Source organism: Ranitomeya imitator, chromosome 5 (genome assembly GCF_032444005.1).
Source record: "Ranitomeya imitator isolate aRanImi1 chromosome 5, aRanImi1.pri, whole genome shotgun sequence".
Classification (NCBI taxonomy): Eukaryota; Metazoa; Chordata; class Amphibia; order Anura; family Dendrobatidae; genus Ranitomeya; species Ranitomeya imitator.
The window spans coordinates 173,937,539-173,963,119 of record NC_091286.1 but is presented as its reverse complement, the minus strand read 5'-3'; the positions used below and the strand labels follow the sequence as shown (position 1 = coordinate 173,963,119).

The following is a 25,581-nucleotide window of genomic DNA, read 5'->3' as shown; positions in this document are numbered from 1 at the left end:
TGCATGTTAAGGTTAGCTTAGTACAGCAAGGGATCAGCTCTCAGACGATGGTGCACACAGTAATTGGTTCAAAACAAACGTGCGGTTTATTAAACTACAATAAATCATCCAGCTTAACAAAAACAGCTTCTTCTAGGTACAAAAGGTATAGCCGCACCAAAACTGAAAAATAAACAGCCCATATGTAATAATAATAATAATTTTATATAGCACAAGCTCATCCGTTTAATTGTCAGACCTTCACTCAACCTCCAGCAGAGACTGAGACACACAATCAAAGTGTTTTCACCTTGCACATGTCACCATAATGATACAGCTGGACTTCTTATACCTGCTGTATCACACCCGGGGTGGGGATATGTGATTAGCTAGTCCCACACGTCTCTTTGACTTCTCGTAAACCTGGAACTGAACACAGTCTTTTAACTGTTTCAGCACTATACGCGCTGAATCCTGCTTTTCTGGGCTCTCATCACTGAGGCTACCAGCCTCGATGATAAATATCTCCCCTTGAAGACCTGTACGGCAGTCATCTTGCAGTACATATACTTATGGTAGGTGTCTCTTGTGTATGGCCATAAGATGGCATGTGTAGCTGTCGAGTTTGCCAATAAATAATCAGCTGTTGTTAATGTCTATAGTCTGCCTATAGAATGCAAAATATAGCCTGCTGTAAAACGATGAACTGTACACAGATACAGACTGCTGTAAAACGAACAATACATGGATACAGCCTGCTGTAAAATGATGAATAGTACACAGATACAGCCTGCTGTAAAATGATGAACAGTACACTGATATAGTCTGCTGTAAAACAATGAACAGTTCACAGATATGCATTTTTGTTTATTACATAAATCACTGCAAAGTGGAACAAAAGGCTGATTGGTTTTAAAAGGTATTTTAACCATAACACCTGTAAACATTTTTGAGAATTAACCTTTTTGAGATCCTAGTGTCCAGAGTGAAAATCTATAATGTCTCCTTATTTGGAGCAGTCTTTGTTTTAGTGCATGAGATTTAAAGAACCAAAGAATCCAACAATCGCAGTATTGAATTACCGTATATACTCGAGTATAAGCCGACCCAAGTATAAGCCGACCCCCCTAATTTTGCCACAAAAAACTGGGAAAACTTATTGACTCGAGTATAAGCCTAGAGTAGGAAATGCAGCAGCTACTGGTAAATTTCAAAAATAAAAATAGATGCTCCATACCGTTCATTATTGCCCCATAGATGCTCCATATACAACTGTGCTATATAGAATGCTCTGCACCGTTCATTATGGCCCCATAGATGCTCCATAGAAAGCTGTGCCATATGGAATGCTCTATACCGTTCATTATGGCCCCATAGATGCTCCACATAAAGCTGTGCCATATGGAATGCTCTATACCGTTCATTATGGCCCCATAGATGCTTTTTATAAAGCTGTGCCATATATATATTGCTCTGCACCGTTGATTATGGCCCCATAGATGCTCCTTATAAAGCTGCGCCCCATATACATTGCTCTGCACCATTGATTATGGCCCCATAGATGCTCCTTATAAAGCTGTGCCCCATATATAATGCTCTGCACCATTGATTATGGCCCCATAGATGCTCCATATAAAGCTGTGCCATATAGAATGCTGCTGGTGCTGCAATAAAAGAAAAAATCACATACTCACCTCTCTTGCTCAGGATGCCAGCGCTTACAATATTTACCTGCTCCTCGTGCGGCTCTGTCTCCAGCACTGACCCTCAGCAGAGGTCGCGCACTGACTACGTCACCGCGCCCTCTAACCTGAGCGTCACAGCCAGGAGACACTGCAGACGGAGCCGCATCGGAGCGAGGAGCAGGTAAATATAGCGCAGCGCTGCGCTCCCTGTATACTTGCCTGCTCCTGGCGCGGTCCCTGCAGTCCCTGCTTCCCCGGCGCTGCAGCTTCTTCCTGTAATTGAGCGGTCACAGTTACCGATCATTTACAGCAATGAATATGCGGCTCCTCCCCTATGGGAGGTGGAGCCGCCTATTCATTTCTGTAATTAAGTAAATAAGGCAGCACACTGCAGCGCCAAAACATGCAAACTTGAAAACACGAAATTTGAACTGCATTACTGCACTAGAAATATGAAAAATGAGCGCATAAAAATGGCCAATTTTATGTGTACCTGGTAGCCTCTTTACGGCATCTCTCTTATACCAGGTCCTACGCTTGCCTTACCTCGCTGAGAATAAACGTCTCCATCTGAATGGGTGCATGTGAAACCTCTTCTTAGACTAAAATTCTCTCTCTCTGTGGAGGGGTATTGGACCTGCTGTAATTAAAACACCTGAAGCTAGGAGGCGGAGTGCACGATCAGAAGGCTAGAGAATACATTTCAAAAACCTGACCGGCACATCCAAACATAGACTCAGTGTGAACAGGTGCAAACTTGAAAACAAGAAATTTGAACTGCATTACTGCAGTGCACTCTGATCGTGCACTCCGCCTCCTAGCTTCAGGTGTTCTAATTACAGCAGGTAATTTATTCTCAAGGCAAGCGTAGGACCTGGTATAAGAGAGATGCCGTAAAGAGGCTACCAGGTGCACATAAAATTGGCCATTTTTATGCGCTAAAAGCTCTCATTTTTCATATTTCTAGTGCAGTAATGCAGTTCAAATTTCGTGTTTTCAAGTTTGCATGTTTTGGCGCTGCAGTGTGCTGCCTTATTTACTTAACTATATACGAGTTGGCGACTCTAGGTTCAGCACCTGTTCACACTGAGTCTATTTTTGGATGTGCCGGTCAGGTTTTTGAAATGTATTCATTTCTGTAATGAGTAGTGCCATGTGACCACTCAGTACAGGAACAATCTGCAGCGCCGGGGAAGCCAGGGACTGCGCCGCAGCAGGTAAGTATAACTACACAGCCCCCGCTCCCCCTCACCTGCTGGCCCCCTGGGTATATGACTCGAGTATAAGCCGAGAGGGAGACTTTCAGCCCCAAAAAATGGGCTGAAAATCTCGGCTTATACTCGAGTATATACGGTAATAATAGGACAACCTTGATTCCCTGTTGCTTGGTGGCCTGGGAAATATTTTGACATAGGTTGAAATGTACATTAAACCTATTTTCTAATCTCAGAAGAAAATTCTGCAGTCATATAGAGTGATTGCGAAAAGCTGGATGAGATTATTCGGCACTTGACCGCAAGAATGCAAGTCACGTAAATGTGGTCTCGTTTCCACCCACTGGCACAGAAAATAAAAGTGAATCTTAACAGCATGTACAACACACTGTCACAAGACAGAATAACTGAAGAATTTTCTTCTGAGAGCAGACAACCCCTTTAAGTAAAAATATATATTTTTTATCACAGTTGAATATCTGAAAGGACACTGTGTTTGCGCATATTTCAAATGTATTCACAGACTCCTATTCATCCAAAGCAGGAGCAAAAGTGTTTTTTTTTTTTTTATCCCCTTTCCGACATCGGGCGTAATAATTTGATGATGTCGGACACCCTCCTTTCATGTGGGCTCCGATGCTGAGCCCACATCTTTTCCAGCACGTCAGCAATTCTGCTACATACAGGCGATCTGATCATCACTTGTATGTAGCAGAGCCGATCGGGTTATGGCAGCTTTTAGTCTCCCGTGAGACTATTGAAGCATGCCAAAAGTGAAAAAAAAAATGTTTTAAAAAATATAAAAATATATGAAACTTCAAGTCACCCCATTCAAAATAAAACAATTAAAAAAAAATCAAACATATTTGGTATCACCGTTTCAGAATTGCCCATTCTATCAATAAAAAAAGAATTAACCTGATTGCTATATGGCGTAGCGAGAAAAAAAGTCAAAATGCCTGAATTACGTTTTTTGGTCGCCGCGACATTGCATTTAAATTCAATAACAGGCAATCAAAAGATCGTGTCTGCACCAAAATGGTATCATTAGCCCCTTAATCCCATATGACGTACTATCCCGTTGAGGTGACCTGGGACTTAATTCCTAGGGATGGGATAATACATCATAGGCGATCGGCTGCGCTCATGGGGGGAGCGTGGCCGATCGCTGCCGGGTGATCGCAGCTGATCGCAGCGTTCCGGCGGCATAGAAAAGCATCACACAGGAAGGGGGCTCCCTGCGTGCTTCCCTGAGACCTTCGGAACAACGCGATGTGATCGCGTTGTTCAGGGGGTCTCCTACATCCTCCTCCCTGCAGGCTCCAGATCCAAAATGGCCACCAGCAAGCCTCAGAGCAGGCGCCAGCAAGCCTCCCTGCAGTGCCTGTCAGATCGCTGATCTGATATAGTGCACTGCAAAGTGTCAGATCAGCGATCTGACCCTATACTGTGATGTCCATCCCCGGGGCGATCTGAACCTATACTGTGATGTCCATCCCCGGGGCAATGTTATAAAGTAAAGAAAATATATATTTACATGTGTAAAAAAAAAATTCCTAAAGAAAGAAAAAAAATATATACGGTATATTGTTCCAATAAATAAATTTCTAAATAAAAAGACAAAACAATAAAAGTACACATATTTAGTATCGCTGCGTCCGTAACGACCCGACCTGTAAAACTGTCCCACTAGTTAACCCCTTCAGTGAACACCGTAAAAAAAAAAGAGGCAAAAAAACGTTTAATTATCATACCGCCAAACAAAAAGTGGAATAACACACGATCAAAAAATGGATATAAATAACCATGGTACCGCTGAAAATGTCATCTTTCCCGCAAAAACGAGCTGCCATACAGCATCATGAGCGAAAAAATAAAAAAGTTATAGTCCTCGGAATAAAGCGATGCAAAAATAATTATTTTTTTATATAAAATAGTTTTTATCGTATAAAAGCGCCAAAACGTTAAAAAAATGATATAAATGAGGTATCGCTGTAATCGTACTGACCGGAAAAATAAAACTGCTTTATCAATTTTACCAAACGTGGAACAGTATAAACGCCCCTCCAAAAGAAGTTCATGAATAGCTGGTTTTTGATCACTCTGCCTCACAAAAATCGGAATAAAAAGCAATCAAAATATGTCACGTGCCCGAAAATGGTACCAATAAAAACAGCAACTCGTCCTGCAAGAAATAAGACCTCACATGACACTGGGACCAAAATATGGAAAAATTATAGCTCTCAAAATGTGGACACGCAAAAACTATTTTTCGCAATAAAAAGCGTCTTTTAGTGTGTGACAGCTGCCAATCATAAAAATCCGCTAAAAAACCCGCTATAAAAGTAAATCAACCCCCCCTTCATCACCCCCTTAGTTAGGGAAAAGTTATTAAATTAAAAATGTATTTATTTCCATTTTCCCATTAGGGTTAGGGCTAAAGTTAGGGCTACAGTTAGGATTATGCAAAATCCCAAAACCATTGTGACAGTCTGGGTATGGGAGTACTAAATTAGTACACCCCCCGACAAGCAAGTCCGCTCCACACAATACATATCAGAAATAGGAGAACAAGGAGCATACCATGGACAATATATAATTAAATCTTTATTGATACATAAAAATCATTAAAATACAATCAGTAATTAGTCACAGCATGTAAGTTCCAATGAAGGGCAGAAAGGGGACTGTCACTCCAAATTACCCCTAAACATACTACAGGGGGAATCCCACATATAGTGGGTAAAGCACACAGTGTACTCCCCAACAACACTATAGAGAACAGGCAAGTCCAGGGTAAGGCAATGTAATCAATCTATCTGTCCTAAGACAGAACCCATGTGGGCTGCATATGCATGTAAACAGATAGTAACGCAGTACCGAGATGGACTCACCAGAATAAGGTGCAGAGGGGTGCAGAGGAGGGACACAGCCGGAGAAGGAGACCCCCGACGCACGTTTCGTGGCACTACCACGCCGCTTTCTCAAGGGAGTGAGGGTTGGGGCTAAAGTTAGGGTTGGGGCTACAGTTAGGGTTAGAGTTGGGGCTAAAGTTAGGGTTAGGGCTACAGTTAGGGTTGGGGCTACAGTTAGAGTTAGGGTTGTGGCTAAAGTTAGGGTTGGTGCTAAAGTTAGGGTTAGAGTTGGGGCTAAAGTTAGGGTTGGGCTACAGTTAGGGTTGGGGCTACAGTTAGGGCTGGGGCTAAAGTTAGGGTTAGGGTTGGGGCTAAAGTTAGAGTTTGGATTACATTTACGGCTTTGATTAGGGTTGGGATTAGGGTTAGGGGTGTGGTTAGGGTTATGGTTGGGATTAGGGTTAGGGGTGTGTTGGAGTTAATGGTGTGGTTAGGATTGGGATTAGGGTTAGGGGTGTGTTGGGGTTAGTGGTGTGGTTGGGATTAGGGTTAGGGGCATGTCCGGCTTAGGGGTGTGGTTATGGTTAGGGTTGGGACTAGGGTTAGGGGTGTGTTTGGGTTAGGGTTTGTTAGAATTGAGGGATTTCCACTGTTTAGGCACATCAGGGGCTCTCCAAATGCGACATGGCGTCCGATCTCAATTCCAGCCAATTCTGCGTTGAAAAGTAAAACAGTGCTCCTTCTCTTCCGAGCTCTCCCGTGCACCCAAACAGGGGTTTACCCCAACTTATGGGGTATCAGCGTACTCAGAGCAAATTGGACAACAACTTTTGGGGTCCAATTTCTCCTGTTACCCTTGGGAAAATACAAAACCGGGGGCTAAAAAATAATTTTTGTGGAAAAAAAAGAAGATTCTTTATTTTCACGGCTCTGCGTTATACACTGTAATGAAACACTTGGGAGTTCAAAGTTCTCACAACACATCTTGGGGGGTCTAGTTTCCAATATGGGGTCACGTGTGGGGGTTTCTACTGTTTAGGTGCATCAGGGGCTCTGCAAACGCAACGTGACGCCCGCAGACCATTCCATCAAAGTCTACATTTCAAAGCGCCACTCCTTCCCTTCCATGCCATGCTCCCAAACACTAGTTTTCTCCCACATATGGGGTATCCGCGTACTCAGGACAAATTGCACAACAACTTTTGTGGTCCAATTTCTCCAGATACCCTTGGGAAAATACAAAATTGGGGGCGAATGTTAGGGGTCGAGTTCCCGACTCTGCACAGGGGGAATCTTGGGCCATCTCCACTGCGGTCTCCCATTCTTCCCCTGCTTGCTGCAGTGGAGCCTGCTCAGCAGAGACGTCAGTCCCAGCGTCTCGCTCAGTCTGACTCTGTACAAAGGGTTACTGCTGCTTTTCCTGCTTCTGCCATTGAAGTCAGTGTTGGGCAGTGGTGAGCAGACGCTTCTAGGACTAAGTCCTGCTTTTCTCGTTCTGAGCATGCCCAGAGTAAGAATCCGCTAGAATGCCGGCACGTCCGGCGAGGAGATTGTGTGCATGGATTTAGGGCCCCGGCTGAAATAAGCCCCTAGAATACCGGCTCCTCTGGTGAGGAGATTGTATGTTTGTTTTGCCACACACTGCCTTCAGCTCGGCAGTTGCTGGATACTCCTGTGAAGTCAACAGGGTTCCGCATTTCTTAGTTGCCAAGGTCTCAGCTGCTGACTCGGGGCGTCCTCTGGCGCGGGCTTAAAGCCAACGAGGGTCAGAGTGAGATCTGGCACAGCATCTCTGTGAAGTAACAGAGTGCGTTTCTACAGCCATTTGCCAGCAGCAGGTCCTCTCCTGCACGGTGGACCCCGGGCTGTGAACGCACCAAATAACATCTCTCAAATTAACTTGGTGCGTTCCGCCAGCCCTAACAGCAAAGAAGCAGGGCGGCAAAACACGCGTGTCTGGGCAGGAGGCATAAGGTTATAACAGCGGCACACCAAGCGAGCACTGAAACATTCAGGTAATAATGGATTTAGTGCCACTATCTGCACTTTTCATCATATGCTTTAAATGTTTCCTTAGTGACTGTGTCCTTTTTAGCCCTCACAGCAGGTTCTAGGTTATTGAAGATAACGTTTTTTGTACACCCTTTGGGTGACGGCTTAGCTTTGAAATATTGGTAGCCTGATTGCTTGGTGCCGAATAGAGCTTAAAACAAGGACATACAGTGGGGCAAAAAAGTATTTAGTCAGTCAGCAATAGTGCAAGTTCCACCACTTAAAAAGATGAGAGGCGTCTGTAATTTACATCATAGGTAGACCTCAACTATGGGAGACAAACTGAGAAAAAAAAATCCAGAAAATCACATTGTCTGTTTTTTTATCATTTTATTTGCATATTATGGTGGAAAATAAGTATTTGGTCAGAAACAAACAATCAAGATTTCTGGCTCTCACAGACCTGTAACTTCTTCTTTAAGAGTCTCCTCTTTCCTCCACTCATTACCTGTAGTAATGGCACCTGTTTCAACTTGTTATCAGTATAAAAAGACACCTGTGCACACCCTCAAACAGTCTGACTCCAAACTCCACTATGGTGAAGACCAAAGAGCTGTCAAAGGACACCAGAAACAAAATTGTAGCCCTGCACCAGGCTGGGAAGACTGAATCTGCAATAGCCAACCAGCTTGGAGTGAAGAAATCAACAGTGGGAGCAATAATTAAAAAATGGAAGACATATAAGACCACTGATAATCTCCCTCGGTCTGGGGCTCCATGCAAAATCCCACCCCGTGGGGTCAGAATGATCACAAGAACGGTGAGCAAAAATCCCAGAACCACGCGGGGGGACCTAGTAAATGAACTGCAGAGAGCTGGGACCAATGTAACAAGGCCTACCATAAGTAACACACTACGCCACCATGGACTCAGATCCTGCAGTGCCAGACGTGTCCCAATGCTTAAGCCAGTACATGTCCGGGCCCGTCTGAAGTTTGCTAGAGAGCATTTGGATGATCCAGAGGAGTTTTGGGAGAATGTCCTATGGTCTGATGAAACCAAACTGGAACTGTTTGGTAGAAACACAATTTGTAGTGTTTGGAGGAAAAAGAATACTGAGTTGCATCCATCAAACACCATACCTACTGTAAAGCATGGTGGTGGAAACATCATGCTTTGGGGCTGTTTCTCTGCAAAGGGGCCAGGACGACTGATCCGGGTACATGAAAGAATGAATGGGGCCATGTATCGTGAGATTTTGAGTGCAAACCTCCTTCCATCAGCAAGGGCATTGAAGATGAAACATGGCTGGGTCTTTCAACATGACAATGATCCAAAGCACACCGCCAGGGCAACGAAGGAGTGGCTTCGTAAGAAGCATTTCAAGGTCCTGGAGTGGCCTAGCTAGTCTCCAGATCTCAACCCTATAGAAAACCTTTGGAGGGAGTTGAAAGTCCGTGTTGCCAAGCGAAAAGCCAAAAACATCACTGCTCTAGAGGAGATCTGCATGGAGGAATGGGCCAACATACCAACAACAGTGTGTGGCAACCTTGTGCAGACTTACAGAAAACGTTTGACCTCTGTCATTGCCAACAAAGGATATATTACAAAGTATTGAGATGAAATTTTGTTTCTGACCAAATACTTATTTTCCACCATAAAATGCAAATAAAATGTTAAAAAAACAGACAATGTGATTTTCTGGATTTTTTTTTCTCAGTTTGTCTCCCATAGTTGAGGTCTACCTATGATGTAAATTACAGACGCCTCTCATCTTTTTAAGTGGTGGAACTTGCACTATTGCTGACTGACTAAATACTTTTTTGCCCCACTGTATATTAATGTTACTCGTACATTTAATGACATAGATTAAAAATTTTGTAATTAAACAGCAATGTTTGATCTTTTGTACACAATACTACCCTCTGGTGGCAAGTTTAAATATTGATTAGGTCTTTTTGTGAAAAGCACTTAAAACTATTTAATATATATAATATTTATATTCTTTTTTGCACAATGCACTTTATTATATTTGAATATAGTTTGTTCTTGTGCTGTTATTGCTGTACCTAAATAATTTGTCAAATTAGTGCCGCGGTAAACCTTCCTTTTGGGATACCTCCATTATTCCAGCTAACTTCTGTTCCTGAACATGTTTTAATTTTATCGTATTTAATTAAATAAAAATTAATACAGTTTTAAAATAAATTCTGTTTTCACTTCAGATTTTTCTTTTGCACCTAAACCAATTGACTATGGTGCATAAAGAATAAGGGTTTTTTGACTTTATTCTTAATGAAGTATTGCCTTTCTAATATAGGTCTAATAATTATTTGAGGACGTTTTTTGTCTTGAAATAATTGGGGGCTAAACGATCATTTTTGTGGGGAAAAAATGATTTTTTTTAATTTTCACGGCTCTACATTATAAACTTCTGTGAAGCACTTGGGGGTTCAAAGTGCTCACCACACATCTAGATAAATTCCTTAGAAGGTCTACTTTGCAAAATATTGTCACTTTTGGGGGTTTCCACTGTTTAGGCACATCAGGGGCTCTCCAAACGAGTCATGGTGTCCTATCTCCATTCCTGCCAATTTTGCATAGTAAAGTCAAATGGCGCTCCTTCCCTTCCGAGCTCTGTCATGCGCCCAAACAGTGGTTTACCCACACATATGGGGTATCAGCGTACTCAGGACAAATTGCACAACAACGTTTGGGGTCTAATTTGTCCTGTTACCCTTGGTAAAATAAAACAAATTGGATCTGAAGTAAATTTTTTGTGAAAAAAGTTAAATGTTCATTTTTTTTTAAACATTCTAAAAATTCCTGTGGAACACCTGAAGGTTTAATAAACTTCTTGAATGTGGTTTTGAGCACCTTGAGATATGCAGTTTTTAGAATGGTGTCACTCTTGGGTATTTTCTATCATATAAACCCCACAAAGTGACTTCAAATGTGATGTGGTCCCTAAGAAAAAATGGTGTTGTAAAAATGAGAAATCCGATGAAACAAGAAAAGAAAACAGTGCGGCACTCACCCTTATTATTAGAAGCTGTGAAATCGTGCTCTTTATTGGAGAAAAATGTATAAAACATCCATTAGGACATCAGGTCAGCGAGAGGGTGCGGAGGTGGAGTGCGGAAAGTATTTTGTGTGACATCATGAAAATTCAAAGTTGGAAAATTGCAAAATTTTCACCAAATTTCCATTTTTTTTTACAAATAAACGCAAGTAATGTTAAGGAAATTTTATCACTAATATGAAGTACAATATGTCACGAGAAAACAGTGTCAGAATCACCGGGATCCGTTGAAGCGTTCCCGAGTTATAACCTCATAAAGGGACAGTGGTTAGAATTGTAAAAATTGACCCGGTCATTAACATGCAAACCACCCTTGGGGTTAAGGCTTCTTTCACATTTCCGTCGGTACTCGGCTGTCTCTAAGCGTCAGCGCAACGTACCGACGGACATTGTGAAAATTCGGCACAACGTGGGCAGCAGATGCAGTTTTTCAACGCATCCGCTTCCCACTCTAAAGTCTAGGGAGGAGGGGACGGAGTTCCATCCTCGCATGCACGGTAGGAAATGCAGGACCCGACGTACAAAAAAAGTTCCCTTGAACGTTTTTTTGCTACAACGGTCCGCCAAATACCGACGCATCCAGTGCACAACGTATGGAACGTGTGTCCATACGTCGGGATGCATCGGTAATACAAGTCTATGTGCAAAAGACGCATCCTGCGGGCAACTTTGCAGGATGCGTTTTTTCAACAGACCGATGCATTGCGACGGACAGACGAAAATGTGAAAGAGGCCTAAGAGGTTAAGATGGGCTGGGAGTAGGGGTACCAGTTTCTGTAAATGATGGTCCACAAAGCGTAACATGTTGGCTGTAAGGCATTGTATTCCCGATATATTAGGGCACCCTGGTGGATTTGTGGGATTTTTGTGTATCTTCGGTAAGTAATAAAATGTGACCAGCCTCGGAAAAGGACTGTCTATAAAGTCAAATTTGTTCTTACTTAAAAATCCTTTATTTAGTCCAGTGATTAATAAATTCTTCATTTCTACAATATATTCTTTGGCAGGGTCTGTTTCTAGTATCCTATAGATACGTGTATCCTTCAGGACGTGGAGGGCTTCTGTTTGATAGTCCTCCTGATTGAAGATTAAAATTCCTCCTTCCTTGTCCGCTGGACATTTTACTAGAGCTTTATTATTTTGGAGGGCTATTATAGCCTGCCTTTCTTTGAATATCCAATTGTATTTGAATTTAGAGCATCTGTTATCGCTTAGTTTCCTTCTATCATCAATTACATTCTTTTGGAAGGTTTCCATAGGCTCCGAGTACTCATTATGAGGGTGATAAAAGGACTTTTTCATTAATGAAGTATGAACATAAGGGTCTGGAGGAGTTTCAGTCACTGTTGTGGTGATGGCGGATTTCATGAAGTGTTTTTTATGGCTAATTTTCTCATGAAGAATTTTATGCCTATGAAGGCCTGGAATTTGTCCATTTTGCTAGATGGGGCATATTTCAGACTTTTGTTCAATAGGGTTATCTCATTTGTGTACACAAACACAAAGCAGAAAAAAATCTGCAATCACAAAAAAACGGCAATAACTATGCAGTCAAGCAATTCATTACCTGTACCACAGAAGGGGTCATATCTGTTATAAAATGCCCATGCAATAAACTTTATGTGGGCCGCACCAAACACCTGCTTAAAGGGACACTGTCACCTGAATTTGGAGGGAACAATCTTCAGCCATGGAGGCGGGGTTTTTGGGTGTTTTATTCACCCTTTCCTTACTCGCTGGCTGCATGCTGGCTGCAATATTGGATTGAAGTTCATTCTCTGTCCTCTGTAGTACATGCCTGCACAAGGCAATCTTGTGACTACTGTCGGCAATTGGGATACACCACGGACTTCCAGACAATTCCATCGTCCGCACAACAAAGGAGGTAGTAGCGGCTTCATCGTTACTGGAGCTCCAAGTAAGGTAAAAGTGGCATGTACCCGGCAGCTTCTATTCGTTCTTTTGTTTTTTCAGCAAATACATGCATGTCTTTCAACTGACTATATAGGATTTCCACACAGGACCTCGAGGGACCCGCGCCCAAAAGGATTGTGAATCTTCAGACTAAGACTCTAAATAGACTGAGGACTGTTTAACTAAGACTCTCACCACTTGGTTGAATCCATCTCATTGCTGTATCGTTCTATTGTTTTGGTGTACAAAAGTGCATTGTATTGCATATATTGACATTTTTTTCAGGTGGCTATTATCCGCAGCTGGCTGTGTAATACTATAGACCTATATATATTTCTTTCTTTATAGCTGGGCCAGGTGCAGAACCACAGTTGGGGCTAAGTGCAATAATTCCATGAGCAAAGTGCAATCTGTGGTTTCTCATTTTTAGCCTGTTCATGTTTTACTCACTATCCCCAGTAAAAGTACCGTATGTTCCTCCTTTAGGTCTCATCTTGCGCAAGTTTATTTCTAGAATAATACTTATTATACCGACAAAACTGTGGTTATTGTCTAAATTTTCAGCACTAGGAGACCATTCATACTAGCGCAGCTGTAATATAAGACATGACGTTTTTTGATCGATTTCTTATGTGATTTTTGGGAGACAGAATGATCAAACACCAGGAATTCAGGAATTGTTGGGTTTTTTTTTAATGACGTTCCGCGTGTAGTAAAATTAATAAGGCTGCTTTATTCTTTGGGTCAGTACAATTACAGTGATACCACATTTATATATATATTTTTTTATGTTTTGCTGATATTTCACAATTAAAACTACTTTATAGAAAAAATAATTGTTTTTGCATCGCTTTATTCTGAAAGCTATAACTTTTTTATTTTTCCGCTGTTGGAGCTGTATGGCAGCTTGTTTTTAGCGTGACAAGATGATGTTTTCTTTGCTACTATTTTTATTTTGATATTACTTTCTTTTGCATTTTATTCTACTTTTTGTTTGGCAGCATGATGAAAAAGCAAAGTTTTTGCTCAGTTTTTTTTGTTTGTTTTTTTATGGTGTACAGCGAAGAAGTGAACAACTATGACCATTTTATAGGTTGGCTCGTTCCGGATGCGGCGATACCAAATATGTGTACTTTTTTTGGTTTTTACATATATATATATATATATATATATATATATATATATACCGTATATACTCGAGTATAAGCCGACCCGAGTATAAGCCGACCCCCCTAATTTTGCCACAAAAAACTGGGAAAACTTATTGACTCGAGTATAAGCCTAGGGTGGAAATGCAGCAGCTACCGGTGAATTTCAAAAATAAAAATAGATCATTATTTCCCCATAGCTGTGCCATATAGTGCTCTGCACCGTTCATATTTCCCCATAGCTGTGCCCCATATACAGTGCTCTGCACCGTTCATTGTGCCCCATAGCTGTGCCATATACGGTGCTCTGCACCGTTCATTGTGCCCCATAGCTGTGCCCCATATACGGTGCTCTGCACCGTTCACTGTGCCCCATAGATGTGCCATATACGGTGCTCTGCACCGTTCACTGTGCCCCATAGATGTGCCATATACAGTGCCCTGCACCGTTCACTGTGCCCCATAGATGTGCCATATACGGTGCCCTGCACCGTTCACTGTGCCCCATAGATGTGCCATATACGGTGCCCTGCACCGTTCACTGTGCCCCATAGATGTGCCATATACGGTGCCCTGCACCGTTCACTGTGCCCCATAGATGTGCCATATACGGTGTTCTGCACCGTTCACTGTGCCCCATAGATGTGCCATATACGGTGCTCTGCACCATTCACTGTGCCCCATAGATGTGCCATATACGGTGCCCTGCACCGTTCACTGTGCCCCATAGATGTGCCATATACGGTGCTCTGCACCGTTCACTGTGCCCCATAGATGTGCCATATACGGTGCTCTGCACCGTTCACTGTGCCCCACAGATGTGCCATATACGGTGCTCCGCACCGTTCACTGTGCCCCATAGATGTGCCATATACGGTGCTCTGCACCGTTCACTGTGCCCCATAGATGTGCCATATACGGTGCTCTGCACCGTTCACTGTGCCCCATAGATGTGCCATATACGGTGCTCTGCAGCGTTCACTGTGCCCCATAGATGTGCCATATACGGTGCTCTGCACCGTTCACTGTGCCCCATAGATGCTCCACATAAATCTCTGCCGCCGCTGCTGCTGCTGCAATAAAAAAAAAAAAACACATACTCACCTCCCTTGATTGCAGCTCCCGGCGTCTCGTTCCGGCGCCTCCATCTTCCCGGCGTCTCTGTTCTGACTGATCAGGCAGAGGGCGCCGCGCACACTATATGCGTCATCGCGCCCCCTGCCTGAACAGTCAGAGCGCAGACGCCGGGAAGATGGAGTCGCCGGCCGGGAAGATGGAGCGACGCTCGGCGGCTGGAACGAGGACAGGTGAATATGCTATACTTACCTAGTCCTGGCGATCCTCGCGCTGTCCCTCTGCCTGGTCTTCGGTGCCGCAGCTTCTTTCTCTATCAGCGGTCACCGGCACCGCTGATTAGAGGAATGAATAGGCGGCTCCACCCCTATGGGAGGTGGAGCCGCTTATTCATTTCTGTAATGAGCGGTCCCACGTGACTGCTGAAGAGGGGAAGAAGCTGCAGCACAGAAGACCGTGGGACGGCAGGGACAGCGCGAGGATCGCTGGGACTAGGTAAGTATACCTCAGCGCCCTCACCCCCTCACCCGCCGACCCTGCCACCCACCTTGACTCGAGTATAAGCCGAGAGGGGCACTTTCAGCCCAAAATTTGGGGCTGAAAATCTCGGCTTATACTCGAGTATATACGGTATATATATATATATTTATTGGTTTAATATTTTTTATTTTATTTATTATAATAGTTTTTAAACATTTTTTTTACTTAGTCCCTGTATGGGATATCAATTTTTGTTTGTCTGATCACTGGTCTCTTACAATGCAATACACATGTATTGCATTGCAGGAGACCTGTCAGTGTTACAGAGCAAGATTGCTTGATAGACTCAGCTGCAGGCTGAGCTTAACAAGCCACCGTAGCTGGCAGACCCAGAGGTCATCACATGGCTGCCAGGACAATGTCGGATGCCCCATGATGTGATCAGATCTCATTACAGGGGGCTTCGGAAAGGTGAGTATAGCAGGGGTCTTCCTCTGCTATCTTCTAAATGCTGCTGCATCTAGAAGATAGCAAAGGGTTAACATCATTGGGACCTGATCTAATCAGGTCCCGATGATGTCACCTGTCAGAGCAACCGCTCTGCACAGGAATCGCAGCCCTTGCAGGCCCCTGGGGGTCCTGAGCGCTGCTAGACCATCCACTGCTCATAAATGTCAGCGCTGCACAAAGCCCTGCTAGTGCCAACGTATATCTACCGTGGGCGGTCACGAAGGGGTTAATAAATACTATTTGTGGGTTAAGTTTGAAAACAACAAATCTCATAAATCAATAAAGATGCTCAGGCAATGTTCCCCAACTCTGAGGACTGGTTTTTCCACCAGGACAATGCACCATTCCACATAGCTAGGTCAATCAAGGTGCGGATGAAGAACCACCACATCAAATTCCTAAGAACTGCTTACATTTTTGTACCAGGAGTGGCATAAGGTCACCCAAACGTAGTGTGAAAGACTGGTGGAAAGTATGCCAAGACACATGAAAGCTGTGAATAAAAATCATGGTTATTCCACAAAATATTGATTTCTGAACTTTTCCTGAGTTAAAACATTTGTATTGTGGTTTCTAAATGATTATGAACTTTTTTTTGCATTATTTGAGATCTGCAAGCCAAGCATCTTTTTGTTATTTTGCCCATTTGTCAGTTTCAGAAAATAAATACAAAATTTATTGCTGAGAACTTCGGAGACATGTTGTCAGTAGTTTATAGAATAAAAGAACAATTTACATTTTACTCAAAAATATACCTATAGAGAGAGAAATCAGACAAACTGAACATTTTGCAGTGGTCTCTTAATTTTTGCCAGAGCTATATATATATATATATATATATATATATATATATATATATATATATATATACTAGATGGTGGCCCGATTCTAACGCATCGGGTATTCTAGAATATGTATGTATATAGCAGCCACATAGTATATAGCACAGGCCACGTAGTATATAGGAGTACAGCCTACGTGGCCTGTGGTATATACCATGTGGCTGCTATATACATACATATATATTGTAGAATACCCGATGCGTGAATATAGGCCACGCAGTAAATAACACAGCCCACACAGTATATAGCAGCCATGCAGTCTATAACACAGCCGACGTAGTATGTAACACTGTCCACGTAATATATAACACAGCCCACGTAATATATAGCACAGCCCACATAGTAACTAACAGTGGCCACTTAGTGTATAGCATGCAGTATAGAACACAGCCCACGTAGTATATAGCACAGACACGTAGTATATAACACTGCCCGCGTAGTATATAGCAGCCATGTAGTATATAACGCAGACCACGCAGTATAGAACACAGCCCACATAGTATCTAACACTGGCCAGGTAGTATATAGCAGCCACGCAGTATATAGCAGTGTGGGCACCATATCCCTGTTAAAAAAAAAAAAATTAAAAATAGTTATATATTCACCCGCCGGGATCCATCGAAGCTCTGGCGCCTGCTGCCATCTTTCGTTCCCAGGATGCATTGCGAACTTACCCAGATGACTTAGCGGTCTCGCGAGACCGCTAAGTCTTCTGGGTAACTTTGCAATGCATCTCTGGGACCGGAAGCTGGCGGCAGGCGCGAGCGCATCGTCGGACTACGGGAGGTGAGACTAGCAGATTTGTTTTGTTTTTTTTTTAAATTATTTTTAACATTAGATCTTTTTACTATTGATGCTGCATAGGCAGCATCAATAGTAAAAACTTGGTCACACAGGGTTAATAGCTGCTGTAACGGAGTGGTAACCCGCGGAATAACGCGGTCCGTTGCCATTGGCATTAACCCTGTGTGAGCGGTGACTGGAGGGGAGTATGCGGGCGCCAGGCACTGACTTCAGGGGAGTATGGAGGGACTAACCGGACTGTGCCCGTCGCTGATTGGTCAAGGCAGCCATGGCAGGCAGCTGGCGAGACCAATCAGCGACGTGGGATTTCCGTGACGGAAGTTGCCGATAGACAGACGGAAGTACCCCTTAGACAATTATATATATATATAGATAAGTTATGTTTTATTATAGTTTTAGTTAAGGATTAGTTGCCTTTTGGTAGGTTGTAACTTATGATAAAAGTTGCACACTTGTACATCCTTTGTTGCTGGGAAAAATTGCAAAATCACCGATGTATCAAATACTTATTTTCCCCATTGTGTATATATTTACTGCTCAAAAAAAGGGAACAGTAATATCCCACATCCTAGATATCACTGAATGATATATTCCAGTTGTAAATCTTTATTCATTACATGGTGGAATGTGTTGAAAACAATAAAACCTAAAAATGATCAACGTAAATCAGAAATAATATCCCATGGAGGTCTGGAGCTGGAATGATGCTCAAAATGCCAGCCACCTTTGGAATCCCCGCCCCGCACTGTGTTATGCATTATGCACAGTGTGGAGCGGGGATTCCAAAGGTGGCTGGCCGCAATGCTCGCGCAGTCTGCAAGCCTGGCTGGGACGTCAGACAGCCAGAGCTTACCGCGTCTGCGCAGCAGAGCAGTACACTGCGCAGGCGCCAGTTTTGAAACGTACACAGCGCTGAGGGGCAGCGCAGGAAGATTGGAGTGACGGCAGAGGAGCGGTTAGAGCTGGGGAGTGAGGACCCGCCTCCCTGGCTAGAGACAGGAATTGTGGCTAAGTATAAAAATGCTTTATTTGGGGTAAACTTGAACCTAAAACTAAAAGAGCCACCTTGTTAGAATGCAGCATTACTGCTGCACAAGGTGGCTCTTTTAGTTTATAACGGCTGGAGGGGGGTGACAGTGGCCCTTTAAGTTAAAGGGGCCGAATAATATTGCACGCCCCACTTTTCAGTTTTTGAATTTCCCAAAAAATTTAAAATAACCAATAAATTTCGTTCAAATTCACAATTGTGTTCCACTTGTTGATTCTTCACCAAAAATTTACATTTGGTATCTTTATGTTTAAAACGTCATATGTGGGATAAAGTGGAAAAGTTCCAAGGAGCCGAATACTTTCGCAAGGCACTGTATTACACTGCTCAAAAAATAAAGGGAAGACTTAATCAACAGAATATAAATCCAAGTAAATCAAACTTCTGTGAAATCAAACTGCCAATTAGGAAAGCAACACTTTGACAATCAATTTCACATGCTGTTGTGCAAATGGAATAGACAACAGATGGAAATTTTTGGCAATTATCAAGACACAATAAAGGAGTGGTCCTGTAGGTGGGGACCACAGACCACATCTCAGTACCAATGCTTTCTAGCTGATGTTTTGGTCACTTTTGGATGTTGGTTGTGCTTTCACACTTGTGACAGCATGAGACGGACTCTACAACCCACACATGTGGCTCAGGTAGTGCAGCTCATCCAGGATGGCACATCAATGCGAGCTGTGGCTAGAAGGTTTGCTGTGTCTGTCAGTGTAGTGTCCAGAGGCTGGAGGCACTACCAGGAGACAGGCCAGTACACCAGGAGATGAGGGGGCCGTAGGAGGGCAACAATGCAGCAGCAGGACCCCTACCTCAGCCTTTGTGCAAGGAGGAACAGGAAGAACACTGCCAGAGCTCTTCAAAATGACCTCCAGCAAGCCACAAATGTGTTTGTGTCTGCACAAACTGTTATAAACAGACTCCATGAGGATAGTCTGAGTGCCCGACGTCCACAGATGGGGGTTGTGCTCACAGCCCAACACTGTGCAGGATGCTTGACATTTGCCACAGAACACCAGGATTGGCAAATTCGCCACAGTCGCCCTGTGCTCTTCACAGATGAAAGCAAGTTCACACTGAGCAAATGTTACAGACGTGACAGAGTCTGGAGACTCTGTGGAGAGCCATCTGCTGCCTGCAAAATCCTTCAGCATGACCGGTTTGACAGTGGGTCAGTAATGGTGTGGGGTGGCATTTCTTTGGAGGGCCGCACAGCCTTCTTTGTGCTCGCCAGAAGTAGCCTGACTGCCATTAGATACCGGGATGAGATCCTCAGACCCCTTTTGAAACCATATGCTGGTGCGGTTGGACCTGAGTTCCTTTTAATGCAGGACAATGCCATACCTCATGTGGCTGGAGTGTGTCAGCAGTTCCTGCAAGATGAAGGCATTGAAGCTATGGACTGACACGCCCCTTCCCCAGACCTGAATCCGATTGAACACATCTGGGACATCATGTCTCGCACCATCCACCAACGTCACGTTGCACTACAGACTGTCCAGGAGTTAGGGGATGCTTTAGTCCAAGTCTGGGAGGAGATCCCTCAGGAGACCATCCGCCGCCTAATCAGGAGCATGCCCAGGCATTGTAGGGAGATAATACAGGCACATGGAGGCCACACACACTACTGAGCATCATTTCCTTATCTTGAGGAATTTCCACTAACGTTGGATCAACCTGTAACTTTATTTTCCACTTTGATTTTGAGCATCATTCCAACTCCAGACCTCCGTGGGATATTAGTTGTGATTTACATTGATCATTTTTAGGTTTTATTGTTCTCAACACATTCCACTATGTAATGAATAAAGATTTACAACTGGAATATTTCATTCAGTGATATCTAGGATGTGGGATTTTAGTGTTCCCTTTATTTTTTTGATTAGTGTACGTATATACGTACATACATACAGTTGAAACCAAATACACACTAACTTTGTGATTTTAACTGTCATATTAGTTTAATAAAAGTTCTGTTTTATTATAGTCTTTAGTTAGGGATTAGTTGCCTTTTGTCAAATTGTAATATATGGTCTTACCCTATGCTGATTATTGAACAGCAATGTGATGTGTATTAAATTTTATCATAGGTACACTAACTGTGAGAGACAGAATGTAAAAATAAAACCAGAAAATCACATTGTAACCAGCAAGAATTCTGGCTCTCTGACCTGTTAGCTTTTCTTTAAGAATCCATCATAGTGCACTCATTACTTGTATTAATTGCACCTGTTTGAATCCCACTCCAACCTCTCCACTATGGCCAAGACCAAAGAGCTGTCTTAAAACACCAGGGACAAAATTGTAGACCTGCACAAGGCTGGGATGGGCTACAGGACAATAGGCAAGCAGCTTGGTTTGAAGGCAACAACTGTTGGCTCAATTATTGGAAAATGTGAGAAACACAAGATGACGGTCAGTCTTCCTCGGTCTGGGACTTCATGCAAGATTTCACCTAGTTGGGTAAAGATGATTCTGAGAAAGGTCTGGAATCAGCTCAGAACTACAGAGGAGGTACTAGTCAATGACATGAAGAAAGCTGGGACCACAGTTTCAAACATTACCTTTAGTAACACACTATGACATCATGGATAAAAATCCTGCAGGGCATGCAGGTCCCCCTGCTCACGCCAGAGCATGTCCAGGTCCATTTGAAGGTCATCTGTTATGAAAGGTAATTCAGTACCACAATGGACATAGAGGTCAGCGCACATACAGTGACCTGGCAATAACCCAAAAAACAAGAACGAGCTCTGAGACGTGGGAAATCCTCTCCAACCACACTAAAGGCAGCCGTGGATTGCGCCTGACGCTCCCTATGCAACTCGGCACGGCCTGAGAAACTAGCTAGCCTGAAGATAGAAAATAAGCCTACCTTGCCTCAGAGAAATACCCCAAAGGAAAAGGTAGCCCCCACATATAATGACTGTGAGTTAAGATGAAAAGACAAACGTAGAGATGAAATAGATTTAGCAAAGTGAGGCCCAACTTTCTGAACAGAGCGAGGATAGGAAAGGTAACTTTGCGGTCAACACAAAACCCTACAAAGACCACGCAAAGGGGGCAAAAAGACCCTCCGTACCGAACTAACGGCACGGAGGTACACCCTCTGCGTCCCAGAGCTTCCAGCAAGCAGAAAAAAACAAATTGACAAGCTGGACAGAAAAAAACAGCAAACAAATAGCAAAGAGGAACTTAGCTATGCAGAGCAGCAGGCCACAGGAACGATCCAGGAGGAAACAGGTCCAATACTAGAACATTGACTGGAGGCCAGGATCAAAGCACTAGGTGGAGTTAAATAGAGCAGCACCTAACGACTTCACCACATCACCTGAGGAAGGAAACTCAGAAGCCGCAGTACCACTTTCCTCCACCAACGGAAGCTCACAGAGAGAACCAGCCGAAGTACCACTTGTGACCACAGGAGGGAGCTCTGCCACATAATTCACAACAGTACCCCCCCTTGAGGAGGGGTCACCGAACCCTCACCAGAGCTCCCAGGACGACCAAGATGAGCCATATGAAAGGCACGAACAAGATCGGGAGCATGGACATCAGAGGCAAAGACCCAGGAATTATCTTCCTGAGCATAACCCTTCCACTTAACCAGATACTGGAGTTTCCGCCTTGAAACACGAGAATCCAAAATCTTTTCCACAATATACTCCAACTCCCCCTCCACCAAAACCGGGGCAGGAGGATCAACAGATGGAACCATAGGTGCCACGTATCTCCGCAACAATGACCTATGGAATACGTTATATATAGAAAAAGAATCTGGAAGGGTCAGACGAAAGGACACAGGATTAAGAACCTCAGAAATCCTATACGGACCAATAAAACGAGGTTTACACTTAGGAGAGGAAACCTTCATAGGAATATGACGAGAAGATAACCAAACCAAGTATCCAACCCGAAGTCGGGGACCCACACAGCGTCTGCGATTAGCGAAACGTTGAGCCTTCTCCTGGGACAAAGTCAAATTGTCCACTACATGAGTCCAAATCTGCTGCAACCTGTCCACCACAGTATCCACACCAGGACAGTCCGAAGACTCAACCTGTCCTGAAGAGAAACGAGGATGGAACCCGGAGTTGCAGAAAAACGGTGAAACCAAGGTAGCGGAGCTGGCCCGATTATTAAGGGCGAACTCAGCCAAAGGCAAAAAGGACACCCAGTCATCCTGATCAGCAGAAACAAAGCATCTCAGATATGTTTCCAAGGTCTGATTGGTTCGTTCGGTCTGGCCATTAGTCTGAGGATGGAAAGCCGAGGAAAAAGACAAGTCAATGCCCATCCTACCACAAAAGGCTCGCCAAAACCTCGAAACAAACTGGGAACCTCTGTCAGAAACGATATTCTCTGGAATGCCATGTAAACGAACCACATGCTGGAAAAACAATGGCACCAAATCAGAGGAGGAAGGCAATTTAGGCAAGGGTACCAAATGGACCATCTTAGAGAAGCGATCACAGACCACCCAAATGACTGACATCTTTTGAGAGACAGGAAGATCTGAATTGAAATCCATAGAGATATGTGTCCAAGGCCTCTTCGGGACCGGCAAGGGCAAAAGCAACCCACTGGCACGAGAACAGCAGGGCTTAGCCCGAGCACAAATCCCACAGGACTGCACAAAAATACGCACATCCCGCGACAAAGATGGCCACCAAAAGGATCTAGCCACTAACTCTCTGGTACCAAAGATTCCAGGATGACCAGCCAACACCGAACAATGAACCTCAGAGACAACTTTATTCGTCCACCTATCAGGGACAAACAGTTTCTCCGCTGGGCAACGATCAGGTTTATTAGCCTGAAATTTTTGCAGCACCCGCCGCAAATCAGGGGAGATGGCAGACACAATTACTCCCTCTTTGAGGATACCCGCCGGCTCAGATACACCCGGAGAGTAGGGCACAAAACTCCTAGACAGAGCATCCGCCTTCACATTTTTAGAGCCCAGAAGGTACGAAATCACAAAGTCAAAACGGGCAAAAAACAATGACCACCGAGCTTGTCTAGGATTCAACCGCTTGGCGGACTCGAGATAAGTCAAGTTCTTATGATCAGTCAAGACCACCACGCGATGCTTAGCTCCTTCAAGCCAATGACGCCACTCCTCGAATGCCCACTTCATGGCCAGCAACTCTCGATTGCCCACATCATAATTTCGCTCAGCAGGCGAAAACTTCCTGGAAAAGAAGGCGCATGGTTTCATCACCGAGCAATCAGAACTTCTCTGCGACAAAACAGCCCCTGCTCCAATCTCAGAAGCATCAACCTCGACCTGGAACGGAAGCGAAACATCTGGTTGACACAACACAGGGGCAGAAGAAAAACGACGCTTCAACTCTTGAAAAGCTTCCACCGCAGCAGAAGACCAATTGACCAAATCAACACCTTTCTTGGTCAAATCAGTCAATGGTTTAGCAATACTAGAAAAATAGCAGATGAAGCGACGATAAAAATTAGCAAAGCCCAGGAACTTTTGCAGACTTTTCAGAGATGTCGGCTGAGTCCAATTATGGATGGCTTGGACCTTAACAGGGTCCATCTCGATAGTAGAAGGGGAAAAGATGAACCCCAAAAATGAAACCTTCTGAACACCAAAGAGACACTTTGATCCCTTCACAAACAAAGAATTAGCACGCAGGACCTGAAACACCGTTCTGACCTGCTTCACATGAGACTCCCAATCATCCGAGAAGATCAAAATGTCATCTAAGTACACAATCAGGAATTTATCCAGGTACTCTCGGAAGATGTCATGCATAAAGGACTGAAACACTGATGGAGCATTGGCAAGTCCGAATGGCATTACTAGATACTCAAAATGGCCCTCGGGCGTATTAAATGCAGTTTTCCACTCATCGCCTCGCTTAATACGCACAAGATTATACGCACCACGAAGATCTATCTTGGTGAACCAACTAGCCCCCTTAATCCGAGCAAACAAATCAGATAACAATGGCAAGGGGTACTGAAATTTAACCGTGATCTTATTTAGAAGGCGGTAATCTATACAAGGTCTCAGTGAACCATCCTTCTTGGCTACAAAAAAGAACCCTGCTCCTAATGGCGACGATGACGGGCGAATATGCCCCTTCTCCAAAGACTCCTTCACATAACTCCGCATAGAGGCGTGCTCAGGCACAGATAAATTAAACAGTCGACCTTTTGGGAATTTACTACCAAGAATCAAATCGATAGCACAATCACAATCCCTATGCGGAGGTAAGGTATCGGACTTGGGCTCATCAAATAAATCCCGGTAATCAGACAAGAACTCAGGAACCTCAGAAGGGGTGGATGACGAAATAGTCAGAAATGGGACATCACCATGTACCCCCTGACAACCCCAGCTGGACACAGACATGGATTTCCAATCTAATACTGGATTATGGACTTGTAGCCATGGCAACCCCAACACAACCACATCATGCAGATTATGCAACACCAGAAAGCGAATAACCTCCTGATGTGCAGGAGCCATGCACATGGTCAGCTGGGTCCAGTACTGAGGCTTATTCTTGGCCAAAGGCGTAGCATCAATTCCTCTCAATGGAATAGGACACTGCAAGGGCTCCAAGAAAAACCCACAACGCCTAGCATACTCCAAGTCCATCAAATTCAGAGCAGCGCCTGAGTCCACAAATGCCATGACAGAATACGATGACAAAGAGCAGATCAAGGTAACAGACAGAAGAAATTTTGACTGTACCATACCAATGGTGGCAGACCTAGCGAACCGCTTAGTGCGCTTAGGACAATCAGAGATAGCATGAGTGGAATCACCACAGTAGAAACACAGCCCATTCAGACGTCTGTGTTCTTGCCGTTCAACTCTGGTCAAAGTCCTATCGCACTGCAAAGGCTCAGGTTTAAGCTCAGGTAATACCGCCAAATGGTGCACAGATTTACGCTCGCGCAAGCGTCGACCGATCTGAA

At 43.9% G+C, this 25,581-nt stretch overlaps 1 protein-coding gene and 1 long non-coding RNA gene across 11 annotated transcripts in view; one reads left to right on the top strand and one right to left on the bottom strand.

Annotated features, from left to right (window-relative positions):
- The window catches only part of LOC138681653 (uncharacterized), a 172,457-nt gene that overhangs the window by 79,058 nt on the left and 67,818 nt on the right, over positions 1–25,581 (bottom strand). The gene's annotated exons all lie outside the window — the stretch shown is intronic.
- Positions 1–25,581, top strand: part of ERMARD (ER membrane associated RNA degradation) — a 591,898-nt gene that overhangs the window by 522,701 nt on the left and 43,616 nt on the right. The gene's annotated exons all lie outside the window — the stretch shown is intronic.